At 37.7% G+C, this 16721-nt stretch overlaps 1 pseudogene; it reads left to right on the top strand.

Annotated features, from left to right (window-relative positions):
• Positions 1-16166: 16166 nt before the first annotated feature.
• LOC128776807 (U6 spliceosomal RNA) lies at positions 16167-16262 on the top strand (annotated as a pseudogene).
• The last annotated feature ends 459 nt before the right edge of the window (positions 16263-16721 follow it).

Here is a 16721-nt window from a genome sequence, read left to right as displayed (position 1 = left end):
TATAGAAACTTCAATTGATGTTGCAATTTTCAAACATGCTAGGTTTCACAGATTTTTCACAACTTGAGCAGTTTGAGCAAATGACCAATTCAAAGACATAAAGTATTGAATTCCTATTATGGGCAATGAAGCCAAACAGTGTGAGCACTGTGTCTCTGTACTTTTCCAGAGGTTATTTACCGGGTCATCTAGACCAGTGGTTTTCAAAAGCCAGCCCTCAGGCTGGAGGCAGAAGAATCATCTGGGTTATTTCTTAAAGATATGGTTTTTTGGTCCCCATTCAAAATTGACTGCCTCAAAATCATCAGGAGCAGGTGCTAGACATTAGTATTTCTAAGCTCTCCCCATGACGCTGTTCTAGATGCATTGCAGCATCATTTTCACAAAGTTCCACATGATGTATTTCAGCTTTGTTCTGATATTTGGTAAGAGAAAGAGGGGTAGAGAATGACAAACTTGCTTTCCCCTAATGGGCGCACAATGCATAGACACGATGCACCAAGCTTCCTGCCAAATGCAATCTCTCAAGCCCTGTGCCATTTGTTCCGGGCCCATTACTCTTCTCAGCCATCATTTGTTACCTTTCGGTGAACTCACTCTGTGATTTGAGGGGACATACATGCCCCAAATCTGTGTGAATAACAGCTTTAGAAGTTTCGAGCTGCTTTTCTATTTGTTGGGAGCAGCAGAATTTCTCAGACCCCTTGACTACTCTTTACTTGACAAAATGACACAATAAAGAAGATTGATACCAAGGTCTTTTAGATAATTGTGTGGGGAGAAGCTTCAGGGGCTATACATTAGCTCCACTATATTTGTCAACAGTTGAGTTAAGTGATCCACAAGAAGTCATTTAAAACAAATGACTCTAAATTTATTTTCACACCAGTGTTGATAACAGCATTAAGCACCGGCTTAGCTTAGCACCATGAATGGACTTTAAATCTTACATAGTACATGACTGTTAATCACAGCAAAGAATTTGGAAAAGAGGTAAAGAGCAAAGGATTCAATAATTCTGACTCTAATATATGCGTACCGAGAGTCAGAGAATAGAATAAGGTGTTTTAAGAGAAAAAACCCAATCATAAAGCTTCAATTGTGCTCCATCGAACTCCTCTGAAACTATAAATCCATTTTCTTTTGGAGATCCCATCTAAAATGTTTGCCATTTTTTTCTTGTATGACTTAGCTTTGTAGGCCAATATTCTACGTGAGGATTAGGTGAAATTTAATGCACTAGTAACTATTGTTTTATTTTTATCATCCTGGAAGATAATTGGGAAAAAAGTAAAATGTTTTTACTTTCAACTGATATTTTTGTCTTTTAAGTCTATGCACTGAATTTAAACTTCAAGTTTACTTATGTTTTTAGTGCTACAGCTGCAAATTGTACGTACCTGAAGATGTACATATTATCAAGACTATAGTGAGAAAGTTGGAAAAGATGATATTTGCTTATTACCTGTCCCCTGATGTGGATTAGTTACTCTGGCATAACCTGAAAGCATATTACTCTTTTAAAGTGCAAGCTTAAGTTTGACTACTGCAAGGAAACCTAGACTGGAAAATACATTAAAATAGTTACCTTTTGCGGCACTTGGAAGGCTCAGTCATTTAAGTGCCCGACTCTTGATTTTGGCTCAGGTCATGATCTCACTGTCTTTAGATCAAGCCCCATATCAGGGGCTGTGTTGACAGCGTGGACGGTAAGAAACCTACTTGAGATTCCCTCTCTCTCTCTCTCTCTCTCTCTGACCCTCCTCTACTTTCTCTCTCAAAATAAATAAATAAACTTAAAAAATAATTACCTTTTAAAAAATAATTACCTTTTAAGAATTTACAGACTAGAGTACTTTTATTTGAACAATTCAACATATATTTTAGATCTTCTATGAATGAAGCTTTATATTCCTAAGATTATAAAATGCTATTAAGAGTAAATAGCAGCTTAACCAGACCTGACAAGACAAGGTGACTTCATCTTTTACATTCAATGTTTACAGGTTCTGAAAGATCATATGACTTTCTCTTAACATTTTAGGAGTAGGAGGAAGACAAGGGTAAACTTGGAGGTATAAATAGTTAAAAATTAGAAGTCATATTTAAGTGTTTGAACAGAATTTCTTCTTTCCTCTTACCTTGAAAAAATATCTTTATAATAATCTCACAGTGTAGGTATGAACTTAGCCTTCTTTGACTTTATGGGCGTGTTCACCATTTTCCCAGCTCTTGCTGGCATCCACAGGCATATTGTTGATGTTCAAGAACTTATGTCCAACTTAAGTGAAGGCTACCCCTCCGCCATTCCTGGATCTAGCACTGCAGACACACAGTCTATCAATAGGCCTTGAGAAATAAGGGTGTGTGTGTGTGTGTGTGTGTGTGTGTGTATGGTGTTAAATTAACATTAAAAAGATAAGGAAGGACAGAAACCAGTTTTCCAATTTTGGTTTGATCTCAGACAAGAAAGGTAAGGTAATACAAAGGAATGATACAAAATGACTGATTAAATATGAACCATCCATCACAGAAGATCCAAAAATGTGATATAACTAATTTATTTATCTATTTCTGTGCATGCAAATACATAAAGAAGAGCACAAAAGGAAACCATCAACATTGAAGCGGATTGTTTCAGAATTGTAAGATTTTATGTTATTTTTTTTAACCTCCTTCTGTACACAAATACATTGTTTTTTTAATGCAATGAGCATAAATTATAATAGATACTGTCATTGGTGGAAAAGAGTTGATTCTTTAGAATAAAATATATGTGGGTCCCACACGTACAAACTCTAAATTTAGACCAATACTAAATCTTTGTCAGCCTTTGTTACCTACTGTAGAGTAGGTATACTGTTAGTATCTTTCTCATAGACTTGTGTGGGTTATCTAAATTAAGGCTTAGCACAGAATCTGGCAGATGATAAGCAGCAATGAAAAGTGTGCTGGTATCATCAACAATGCCATCATAATCATCACATTAATTAAATTACAAGAATTTAGATTCTATCCCTGGATATCAACATATCTCAGCAAGATTAGTGATGGCAGAACAATTTTCTTGTTTGAATCTATTCACCTGAAGTTAGGTCTAAATTGGGAACCAGAGTCGCCTGGCGGAACCATAGCTGTGCCATGAACTAGCTTGATGATCTTGGGCATGATATCAACTCGCTGGGCTTTCATTTCCACGTAGCTATAAAACGCAATAATTAGAAAAGATGAATCCCAAGCCTTTATCAATTATGATACCAACTGAAGTTGTTCTATAAGTGTTTTACACATGTCTTCTCTAATTGCACTCTGGTCAACACACTCAGTTCAATATCATTTCTTCCCTGGACTCTTATAGGAGCTTTCTGCCTGGTTTCCTTGTTTTGCCTTGGTGTCTCATTAACCCACTTTCTACATAGCAGCTCAAGTGATGTTTTAAAAATGAAAATCTTATTGTACTATTCCACCGCTTACATCCAGCCATGTACTGGGATAAAATCCAAATGTCTTATCGTAGCCTATAGTATTCTGATAAACTTAACCCCTAAGTTTGACCACCATCTTATCTAGAATCACTGTCCCATTTTTATCCATCTTCCAAACACATGGATGTTCTCCCCCTTGCCCAAATCGTCCAATAGTCTTTTCCAACTCAAGGTCTTTGAATAGTAAACTCCTTCTAACTAAATGCTCTTTTCCTGACCCATTGTCTGGCTGGTTCTTTTTTACTCATGAGATATTATCTTAAATGCCATCTCTTTAAAGGGGCATTCCCAACCACTTATCAAAAGAACTGCCTTCTGCTGCTACTGACTGCCCCAATTTGTTTGATTTTTTTCCCCTTGTTAGGTTCCTACATAATGCTTGGACCGATTTTAAATATTTTATTGGTTTGTTTCTTTATTTTTGTCTTATTTTATCTAGATTTCTTAGTTTCAGGAGAAAAGGGATTGTTTTAATCCAGATATCTTTGCTGTCTCCACTGTGGTGGCAGATGATAGAAAATGCTGAATAATACTTGCTAATTAGAGGAGTACAAAGAAGAGACTGGCTAAATAAATAAGTAAATAAATAAACAGCGAATGAATAAGTGCATGTGTGCATAGACATGCCTACTCTGCAATTTGATAATATCCAACGCTATCATTTAACTTCGTTCTGACAGGCTTTTTCCTTCAACATAAACACAGATTTCTAAGCTACAAGGGGGCCTGGGGACAAAAACAGGGCTCCAGCTGCACCGTATTTTCCAGATGGTGGATGTCAACAGTATTATAATTGCTTATTACTCGAATGGGAATTTTCCAATAAATACCAACATTTTGGAGGAAGAAAGGACTAGTGACCTTACTAGGGTTTTGGATTCATCAAACATATCAAACGATCTCAAAAGTTTGGGGTTTGATATAACACAAAATGCATTTGGCCAGCTATTGTCAACTGTCATTTAAAAATCCATTTCAGGTCACAAACTTTGTTGTGTCCTTTCCTCTTGGGCCAACTACTACATGGCCCAACCTTACATTTGTAATTGCAGCTGGCCTTCTGTGACCGCCCTGTTGCACATTGCTGCCCTCTGTTGTTTACAGTTTTACTGGTAGAGCTAAATCTTCCCCTGATTTTGTAGGTCAGACAGGAGTTCCAAACTGTGATTGATCTTACATAACCTTTACTCATGTAAAGAACATTATTTCTGCCCTTAAAAAAATGTCCTGTCAGATGGCAGGACTTTGGCCATACTAAGATTTTGTAATGTTCTGTTTTCTAACAATGTCCTTCACGTCCCTGAAGAGGGGAATGTATATTCATTTGTTCCTCTAAAATTTTAACGCAAAGCACGCTTATATGTGCGACCTCTTGTGTGTTATAATTAGCAATTACAAACTGGCAAAGTTATGCCCAGTTTGTTCATTCCAAAGAAGTCCAAGAATAACCAAGTATACCTCAAGGAATGGCTTGCGTGGCAGTAACAGGAGAAGAAATGTTGAGTTCTGAGCTTCTACTGCAAGCAAGGCATTTTGGGATATTCTTTAGCTATGTTGTAATTCTGAATCTCCTATTAGAATTTACGTCCCACATGGGTGAGATGTATTTTTAGTACCTGAGAAAATGTACGACACAATTACAGAATGTAGATGTGTTCGTCTAATTTTACAGATGGGAGAACTGAGTTTTACAAGTTTAGTAATGTGTTCAAGATCAACATTCTGAAAGTTGTGAAGCCTGGCCTTTCGTCTGACTGAATCAGAAGCTCATTCTTCTTTCGGTGTGTTACGTGATGGCAAAACCTAGAACTTTTGTTTGAAAATATTTATGGAATGTAAAATTTAAAAAGTCACTGTTGACTCGGCATCAGGTTGACTGCAAAACCATCTTAAATAATATCTGCAGCTGATAATTTCAAGCAGACATATCATAATCTTGTTTTTTGAATGTCAATAATCCTCTCAATAATTAGCTATTAGTCCTTGAGGTATAGTGGACATACAGTTCTTTATAAATAATGCAACTTAATAAGTGTCCCTATCCTCACATAACTCCCAATTCTGCTTTTCTTTTCTTTTTTGTGTGTCTAACATGTGTATGGAGAATCTTCTTAATTAATTAATCCAAAAACTCAAATCATGTTGAGTTTTCAACATCTGTACAGCTAATTTAATTTTTACCGTAATTTGTATGGTGACAATTTTTTAAAAAGTAGAGTTTCTATCCCCCGAAATAAAAAGAAATTGTGTATCACAGCTCTGGATGGGCTTAAAAATTTCTATTAAGGCACTGGCAAAGAGAAATATATGGTTGATATCTGTTTGATAGGTAGTCCTAATATATGTAAATGTGGTCGTTAGGTAGTCCAAATAGGCCAGATGAGATATTAGTCACAATTGTCTCTAAATCCTCTTCATTTTAAGTAAAATTGGTAGGTGATTTCATAGTTAACAAGTGATTCAGTGATTAATGCATACTTTCGATTGCTTTCCACTGATCCATTATAATTGTTAAAGTATGATGGTAATACGTATACACTATATCATTTCTGTCCTGAATATTATTACTTTTTAAGACTATCTTTCACATGGTGACATCTTTCTATTCTTCTAGCAGTTCTGCTCATGAAAATAGAAGCATTTGCTGTCACTCTGCCTCCCATTAATGTTGAGTTAGATGCTAGAATGTCATGACTTACATTGCATGATGGAAAAAAGGAAAAAAAAATAGCTAATTGATCTCAAATCACTGCAAGTGTAATTGCCAAAGGTCTATTTGAATAATGCTTGTATAATATCACATCCAGAATTTGGCACATAGTAGATACATGGCCCATATGGTACTTCTTTGTCCTTAACACACCTCAAAGTAAGTATGAATTTTACTTATTTTATACCCCTGTTGTACCACTTACTAGCTATGTGATCTTGGGTAGTTGAGTCACCATCTCTGAATATACATTTCTTATGGATTTCAATGGATTATTATCTGCCTTGGTGACCTCAGAGGATTGTTTTGAGAATTACGAGGAGGTTATATTTGTAAAAGTGATGCATAAGCTCTGATAGCACATATGAATAGATGCTATTTTGCCTGTAACTCTGAGAAGAAAACATGATGTAGTATAAATATCACGAGTCTAGAAGTATTCTCATTAACTATGACACCTCCAATCAGCTATTCATCTCTTGATTTTCCGTTCCTACGCTCTGGGTGGGACCTACTTCTCCAGTAATATCCAGTGCCATCGTATGTATCTCACTGAGATTTGGCTACTCTGTCCTTGGTCTCGTTGACTCAAGATGTTGAGCCACTTCTTGCCCGAGACCTTTTTCACATGTTCTTCACTGGCCTGGAAGACTGTTTTCCTACTATTCCCATTCTTGGGGTTTTAGCTGAAATTTTAACAGAGTAGCATTCAGTGGCTATCCAATTTAAAGTAAATCTCCCTCTCCCAGGATTCCACCATTATATACTCTTCCTACCTTGTTCTAGGAGTGATCATTTCAAAGTTTTTAGCTTAGAGGCACCTAACTGTAAACATGATGACTGCCGATTATCTGGTTCTTATTATGTGATTTATTTCTCACTCATGAACGTCCTACCGGACTGTGTGGGATGTTCATGAGTGAGAAATAAAATTTTATGTGTCAATCCATTGAGATCTCAGTGTTTGTGTGTGTGTGTGTGTGTGTGTGTGTGTGTGTGTGTGGCAGTTATTACTTCCCTAGACCAGGACAACTACAGAAGCTGTATTTTGAACTATTCCATTATATTGTGTCCTTCAGGAAATTAGAAGTTGGGACATGGTCTTCAGTTCATTAAAGGTGTTTTCTACTGCAGAAATACTTGTGATGTCATCTTATTTTCAATATTTTATTAGGGTTCAGAAAACATTCGCTGTTGCCAACAAGCATATTTTGTTTGAGTAAAATGATATACTTTATATAACTCCAAGTTTTTCAATAGTGTTGAATGGTAGACCAAAGGTAATCCATATTCCATTTTCATCCTCCCCCCCTCTTTTTTATATAGAAAGGATGGGAGGTGCCTAAAGAAGAGTCTAGCTCACACATTTGCTGTGTTTCACAAGGCTCTTTTTTCCTTAAGAGACAAGACTAAATTCCTTCTACAACTATAGAGACATTTTTAGAAAGGAAAAGAAAATGGGGAACACAAATTTATGTTTAGATTTTGGTTATCAGAGATAGATTAAGTAAAATCAGAAGGATATCTAATTAAAAATTAACTTTGTGCCACATAACAGCACATGCCCCTTTTAATTCTACAATTCTTGTGGAGTGTTGCAATAAATATAATTTGTCACATTGTTTTCCCAAATGAAAGCCCTGAGAGGTTGACTCGCTTTCTAAGGGGAGCAGAGTCAATTAGTGGCACAAGTATGGCGAAGCTCAAGGAAATGACAAATGCTTCTGGAAAATTCTGGAACCTCTGTTGTCTTACAAACTGAGTCCCAAATGAGCCATGTGCTTATAAAGTAAAACTGACTGCTCAGGATATTGTTAATGCTATACCCCAATTAATGTTCCTTTGTTTGTTTGTTTTTTTCTTTTCTCTTGGAAAGTGTGAATATTAAATGAGATAACACACTCTGTCTAGCAGAATGCCTGCCTCTGTGGAGATAGACAGCTAATGATAGTACTTTTTCCTCATACTCTCTCAATTTTTTTTTATTTCTTTTTTTTTAGAAAAAAATGTAGGGGCACCTTGGTGGCTCAGTTGGTTGAGCATCCAACTCTTGATTTCCTATCAGGCCATGATACCAGGGTTGTGAGATTGAGCCCCAAATTGGGCTCTATGCTAAGCATGGAATCCTGCTTGGGATTCTCTCTCTCTCTCTCTCTCTCTCTCTCTCTCTCTCTCTCACCCTCCCTCTGTCTTTTCTTCCTGTTCACTAGCTCTCTTTCTCTCTAAAATAAAAAAAGAAAAGAAAACAACTATAATTTTTTTCTATCTTGAGTTTCCAACAAAATCAAGTGCAATTTTTTTCATACTTTAGGTATTTGGGGCTCTTCATTTCTTTACACAGAGCAATTGTGATACATTCTTCTAATTACCTCCACCTGTATCATTTTATTTTCTCTTTATAACTTGTAACTAAGTATTTTACTGATTCCATTTAGAGGGGAGAAAAAGGACCTAAAGAAGTAAAATGACTGCTCTAGGTCATAAAATAAGTGGCTAAGCTAGGAATAAAATCCAGACATTAAGATTTTGATTCTTGGGGTGCCTGGATGGCTCAGTCCATTGAGCATCTGACTCTTGCTTTTGGCTCAGGTCATGATCTTACAGTTCGTGGGATCAAGCTCTGAGTTGGACCCTGCACCTACAGCATGGAGCCTGCTTGTGATACTCTCTCTCTCTCTGCACCTCCCATTCTCTCTCTCCCTTTCTCAAACAAAAAAAAAACAAATAAATAAAATAGAATTATGAAAATAAATTCTAACAAGCTAACTATGTTAAGGAGCTCCTCGGCCGATACCATCCACTGAAAACACACTGAGGGGGTTTCTGCATTCAAATACACAAATACATCAGTGGAGTCTTGACATGTGCTTGTGTGATTGGTCTTGCTCTCTTGTGACTCTTCATCATAAGACTTTTTTTTTATAGGAAACTAATTGTCCCTTTAGTCTGGGCCCTACAGAGAGCAGGCATAGAACAGACGTGTACTAACCGTTAGGAAGAAACCAAGCCCAGCTCAAATACCTTCATATTAAAGCACACTCATTCACTTGTAGACACTTGGACCACCCATCCTGTTGAACTACATATGGGTGAACAACAATAGATGGTTGCTGTTTGAAGCCACTGAGTTTTGACTGATTTACAACCTAGTATTTGTTGACCACACGCGCGTGCACGCACACACACACACACACACACACCACTCACACACACAAAAGTCACTGTCCTGGCAAGTGTCAACAGTTGATAAGCTCTGAATAATTAGAGACAAAGGCTGCAATGCTATCAGACCAGGAATGTTAAATTCAGGATCTTCAATATCATCTGATATATAATACATTTAAGAGTGTCTGTAACGATAAATTTAGGAGTGTCTGTATCTCAGGATTATCTCAGTTTTAAGCCATGGAAAGCCTAAAACAATCTGGTTTAGTAAATACAGTACATAAAACAGAGCGGCTCAGAAGGATACCTAGTTCCCAAGAGAACTTCATCGGCGACTCAGAGATGCCAACCAAATTAATCTTCCAGCTCTGCTTCCTCTGATAGCATCTAATTGTCAGGCTGTGCATAATGATCCCTTGGAATTTCCAAGCTCTTGCTTCTGGAATACAGCAGTTTTGAGTCGCACAAACCTGAATCACCAGCTCCAGGGGAGATGTGAGAGTCTTTTCCCAGCCCTCTCAGGAAAAATCTAAGATTCAGTCTGATTAGATAGACCTGAATCGCATGCCCCTATCTCGAAAGCTGTAAACTGAGCTATGTGACTTAATCCCAAAGCCACTGCCTGCTTTCTGCCTCCTGACGGAGTGGCTCAAAGAGGAAGGAGAGTTTGGTTGAGATCACCCTGGGTTTGCACAGGCTTGAGTGTTTCCTAGTTCGAACAAGTTCCATGGCACTTTGCAAACACTGGATATAATTGAAGACCACGGGGCAGACTTTTCAGGAAGTCCAGACCATTGTTTTGACCATTATTCTCATTTGGAAAGACAAAATATCCATGCCACCCCAGAGGCTGCCAAGCTAAAGCTGAATTGTTTTCTGGATGATTTACACCTGGGTAACAGTCAGTCAAACAATGTGACATGCTACTCACGGAAGGCGTGCCAAAAGCTGAGTGGTCTCTTCCTGTGGGTGCTGTGGAAATTAAACATAAAAATCGAATGCGAAGCACATACTTGACAATAATTATTTAAAAAAAGAGGAAACAAGGCCAGACTTTTATTTTCGTCATAATATCCTACATATGAAAACTTTAAATAAAAACACCAATATCCATTGATACAACTGAAGCGACCCCAGACTACATGTTCGAATATGTACTAAGTGCTTTACATGGTTACATCCTCATAACCATAATATTTTCCATAAACATTTACATTTTCCATGAACAACTGGTCAAGCCATGTGGCCGGTGAGTCATGGAACCAAGATTGAATCCCTGTTGTCTCATATAAGTCTGAATGTCCCCACCATAAGTTAGATTGCCCAATAGGCACAGAATATTATCACAAAGTAAAGTAATAAGCCATGTGGAGTGAGTTTAATCTCTAAATGCTTCTAAACAGCATATTTTGATCTGAGTTCTGAAAACAGAAACTGATAGGGATTGGGTGAGGAGGAGATGGGAACTATAATAGGCCGTTTTAATTCCCTGAAACTATCAATTTCTGCAAATTCTCTAATATCTTTATTAAAACATAATCCACCTAGGCGTACGTTTGTCATAGTCAGGCTTGTACACTATTGCTTAATACTTGTTGAATAAAAGTGACATTCAAAATGAGCTAAACCATTTATTAGAAACTTATGTTTATTGTAATGTACCTGGTATGGGATTGGCCTAAGTCTTAAAATTTACCTAAAGGAACTCTGAGTTTTTTTGTGTGAAATTTAAATTTTGATGAGTTCATGTTATTTAAAATGATTAGCAACTTAAAATTACCCACGAGCTTTTGTTAAACGAAGCTATTTGACTGTCGAAACCTCGACACCATGTATTTATAATTTTGGGTACAAAAAAAGTTTTCTTAAATAAGATGACAATATAAATATATTTTAGTCATAAATAATTTTGAAATAATCGTTGTTATTTGTTACATTGTTAATTTGTACATTGTTAATGTAGTTAACAGAATGTAGTTAACAAGAATTTGTACATTTAAACTACATTAAATTCGATATTGTATTTTACGGTATTTATTTCTCTTTCTACTGATGAAATGTTTTTAACCTTTATTCATTTTGGAGAGACAGAGAGACAGAGCATGAATGGGGGAGGGGAAGAGAGAGAGGGAGACACAGAGTCCAAAGCAGGGCCCAGGCCCGCCATGGGGCTCGAACTCACAAACCATGCATGAGATTATGACCTGAGTCGAAGTCGGATGCTTAACCAACTGAGCTACCCAGGCACCCGTCTCTTTCTACTGATTAAAATGTTAAAGTTCATTGAGAGACCACTCTATGGGAATCTACGGGTATGTGTGTTGTGTGGGTCCTGGGGTTTCTTAGCTATTCTTATGATTTTGCATTTTACACAGTACTAACAGACACATGTGTGCTCACAGCATTTGATTTACAGTAAAAATAAATTCTTAATGTCTTTCAACCTCCTCTTTCTCTCTTTCACTTCTATCAGAATAATTTGGGAACTCTTTTCCCCTTGGCTTCAGGTTCAATCTTTTTGTTGTTGTTCATAATCCCAGCATTTTATACATTACTTCCAGAGGAAGATCTCTGATACTAATGCACAACAGGCTTCTTAAATTAATTCTGATGGACAGACCTAGTGCTATTTTTCTCTCCACAAACTCAGTTCTTGTCTTACCCACGAAATTGCTTTGCTATGCATTTTATTAGGCTCGAAGTCTTTTTTTTTTTTTTAATTTTTTTTAATGTTTATTTTTGACAGAGACAGAGCATGAGTGGGGGAAGGGCAGAGAGAGAGGGAGACACAGAATCCGAAGCAGGATCCAGTCTCCGAGCTGTCAGCACAGAGCCCGACCTGGGGCTCGAACTCACAGACCGCAAGATCATGACCTGAGCCTAAGTCGGACACTCAACCGACTGAGGCACCCAGGCGCCCCGAGGCTCGATGTCTTAATACTCTTTCTCCTGCTGGGAAATGAAGACGATATAGGTCCCCGGATAAACTTATCCGTTGGGAAGGGAACACAGAAATGTAATCTCCTAACTGGTCTCGTATCGTTTGGCTGTGCTCGGCACAAATGGATCTGAAGACATTTATCTGATTCCTAAGCTGAGATCTTCATGAAAGCAGGTTACCTCTCCTGGATTCAAATAACCGGGTTTATAGCCTCTAACCTAAGGGTGACTTTTGAGTATTAAACCAGACCTATGGGTTAAAAGAGAAGTGGTCTTAAAATAGTTAAGATTTACTGTGAACGGCAAGAAGGTGAGCAGTGCAGAGGGAGAGGAATGGCTGTACAACACGTCCTGCTGTAAAAGATCCTACCTTGAACTTGCTGATTGAGAAGAAATAATACAGTGCCTTGCAAATACACCACGCTGACGGATGTCTTCTGCTAGAACGGAGCTCACTGTATTTCCTCTCTGTTCGATGTCAGCATCTTAGCACTCAGCATGAACTCCACTATCGCTAACTGTCGAAATAAGTTATTTCTAGTCGATAATGAATGCTTCCCAAACATGTTATTATTGAAAATAACAGGTTCCAAATGTGTGACCGTATGGTATACAATTCATTTTCTTCCTCTGTAAGAATTGGATTTTCTTGTCATTAGAGCTGAATTGTGTCGACACTGTGCTAAGTTAGAACATCCAGAATCCAGACCAAAGGTAAAAGTTGCGTTGAAAGATTATACTCACAATTGCAATTGAACAGTGGCATACAATCTGCAAAGAGCTTAGAGAATGCCCTTTGAAATGTCTTGTTCCTCTCTAAAGAAATAACATATAAACTTTTATTCCCATTTTTAGAAAAGGGTGGGTTTAAGCATGGGGCATTGAAGTGACTTGCCCAACGTTATCACAAAGCTAGTAATTGAGAATGCTGAGATTCAAACCCTCAGTGTTTCCTTCCAGATCTAATGCTCTTTCTTTTCTTACTCTAAAAGTAAAATATAATTATCTGGATTTACTGGTCTATTTTTAACCATAGAAAAGAAGCGGCACAATGACCCACAGTGTGAGAGTAACTAAAAACAGCTCAGGAAACATTAGTTACTAGACCTTAGTTGTTACATTAGGTTACACAGAGAGTTAGGAATGTTGTGCAAAAGGATTTAAGCACATTTCTGGATTGTTAGAAATCACATTTCAAGGTAGACACTTAAGAGTCAAATCATTTTGAAATACCTCTTTTTTTCTTCTTTCCCCATTTTGTTTTGTACCTCTAAATATCAACTTAAATGATTATTAGAACTAAGCATACTCAGTGGACTCTTACGGACATGCACATGTTTCATTGTTTTAGGACCACGAGGCAGGTAAATAAATGGGTAATTTCTTCCCTCCCTTCTTTCCTTCCCTCTCAGTCCTTCTTCCCTTTATTCCTTCTTTGCTTCCACAGTCATTTATCAAGTACCTAATACTAACGTTGTTACAGTGACAGGCATTTTTTCTGACTTTCAGTCGTCTGTTTGAGATTATTCCACCATATCACTTAAGCAATTATTTCCCCTGCTTCATTTTGATAGAATATTGAAGAAACCGTTTTTCCTAAAATGTTATGCCTGCAGCCAGGCTGGGAATGAGTGATAGCAGGAACCACCCATTCTTACATGTATCAGATCTGCCTCCTGTAAGAGTTTCTGTATTTGGCATAACTCTGGGTTTCAGTTAGACCGTGATAGCATCACGCGATGGGGAAAGTATGGTGATAAAAAATAACAGAATCATTACAGTGAATCTGCCGTTCCTTTCCACTAACTTGTTTCAGTCAATTTAGCAAGGAAATTATAGGTTCACTTTTTCAGGATAGTCGCTCCTGGAAATAGAAAGATGTTTGTAAATAGAATACAGTTACCTTCCAAGTAAGAGAGTTTGCTCTTTCAGCATGCTTGGCTCCCCGCCCCGCCCCCAAAAAATGTGGAAGAAGTAGAACTACGCTAATAACTGATATTTTATGTAAATCTTTCTTTTCAAGGCCTTGAGAATTTATGGAATAAAGTAAGTTACATTTATCCATTATCATCTCATTTAATTTTCACATCAAGGTAGGAATAAGGTCTGTTGTCACTGTTATGCATGAGTGGTAACTTTTGAGGATTTCCTCACCCCTCAGGAATTCTGGGCCTTTGGGCTCTGGAGTTTCCATAAGTAACACTTAGTGGTAGATTAGATCATTGTCCGCTAGTCCTCTCTCCTTATTATACAAAAATGCATGTAGGAGCTCCTGGGTGACTCAGTCGGTTGAGCGTCCAACTTCGGCTCGGGTCATGACCTCACGGTTTGTGAGTTCGAGCCCTTCATCGGGCTCTGTGCTGACAGCTCAGAGCCTGGAGCCTGCTTCGGATTCTGTGTCTCCCTCTCTCTCTCTCTCTGCCCTTCCCCCGCTCTTGTTCTCTCTCTCTGTCTCTCATAGATAAATAAACGTTAAAAAAATTAAAACAAAAATCATCGATTCACTTTGCCATGTGACTCTGCAGTACCTTCCTCTACAGTGAACTGAGTGCATTTTCCAGCCCCAGGGATACTGGGTTTGGCCAGTGATTTACTTTGGGCACTGACTGTTGTCAGCATGGAACTCCAACAGAAGCTTTAAATGCACGTGAAAGCTTCGACTTGACTTCTTGTGCTTCTGGCATCCATGAAGAGAAGAGCACACTCCAACTTGCTATGGATCCCAGAATGGAGAGCCCCTTGAGAAGACCTGACTTGAACCCATTATCTACAGCAAAGCCCCGGTGAGGCCAGCCAGGCCCCAAAGAGCAACATGTAACTTACAGATTCTAGAGTGGGGGAGAATTCTTTTCTTCACCATGTGTCGTGAGGACACTGGTTTTATTTCTTCTATCTTACTAAAATATGAAAACGGTATTCAAACGGTTTTCAGTGGTTTATCCAAACGAGAAAGAAAATAAAAATGGAACAGAGACAACTCATATTGTACAGCTGTATGATTCTGTGGCAAAAATAATTTGCCTATTAAGCATTAAAAAGATCGATGGAGTAAATCAGAGTACTCTTTTATGCGTCTAGTCCTTTCTAAAGTCTCCAGAAGCTTGCAGACTTTGGAAGTAGCTTACACATCCCATTTATAGAATAAATGACTATCATGAAGGTCAAATGTGACCAATTTTTGGTCATTTGGCTCCGTATGATATTGATGTAGGACAATGATTAAACCCTCCCTTAGAGTTTAAAGGTTCTGGAGAGGTTTACCTGTTTAAGTACACATTCAGAAGGCTATTTGTTTTGGCCTCTTTTGTTTCCAAGAGAAAACCTTATGGGTAGGTGAGGGATTCACTAGTCTCTTTTCTGCCCCTTCTTCCCGAGAAACAAATTCACTGGAAAGATCCATCCAGCTAAAGCTCGATTACAGAAGAAGCCTTTTATACATGATACTGATGACACAGGCATTAAGACCAAATGGATCTATTACGATTCCAAAATAAAGAAAGTGAATAATTTGGGAGGTCCCAATTTGAGTTGCATCAGTTTATTTAAATGAATTTTCACTGGGCTTTTCAAGACTAGTGTCACATAGGAATAGTAATAAAGTATTCACAACCTAAGTATTTTAACTTCTCTATTGTTGTCAGTCAGGGTTCTCCAGTTATTTTCAAATCAGACTTATTTGTTGAATGAATTGGAACCGAAAAGGCAGACTTTGCTTTTAATAAAACATCCAGGTTTTCCTCTTTATTATTATTTTACATGTATTTTAGAAGATAGGGATTATTATTGAATCTGTTATTTATTGATTTTTCAAATGCATTAAAGCAGTCTTATTTACAAAATAGTTTATTCAAAATAAGAACACAACTGTGCTCGCTTCGGCAGCACATATACTAAAATTGGAACGATACAGAGAAGATTAGCAAAATAAGAACACAACTAGAATCATTAATGTAGCTTTTTTTGTGAATCATGTTTTTTAGGTTAATACATCTTTAATGCTTCTCAGATTCCTTGCTGAGTAGAATAAGGCTTCCTACACATTATGTCTTCCAATCTCATACGGTAGGTTGGGCATCTGATGGCATTAATATGTCAGCTACAATTAAGATGAAAATTCTCTGAGGACAAATGGTTTCCACCAGGCAGGTGGGGAATACTTGTGGTAATATTTCTTGAGGCGGACTTCATGGCAGTCCCTGTTAAGGTGCTTTGAAAAACTCGATTAGCCATTGCCTAGGCAAACAGGAGATCTTTCGATACCCTCTGGGTGGTTCTACTTTAAATTGGTAAAAAAAAAATTTTAAATGTGTAGTTATTTCTTTTTCCTTTTAGAGTGATGTGTGAGTGTGTGTGTGTGTGTGTGTGTGTGTGTGTGTGTGAGAGAGAGAGAGAGAGAGAGAGAGAGAGAGAGAGAATGTGTG

This window comes from Panthera pardus, unplaced genomic scaffold (assembly GCF_024362965.1).
Source record: "Panthera pardus isolate Hobbes unplaced genomic scaffold, ASM2436296v1 HiC_scaffold_13, whole genome shotgun sequence".
NCBI classification, from domain to species: domain Eukaryota; kingdom Metazoa; phylum Chordata; class Mammalia; order Carnivora; family Felidae; genus Panthera; species Panthera pardus.
Note: the sequence above shows the minus strand (reverse complement) of the source record. Positions and strands in the feature narration are given on the sequence as shown.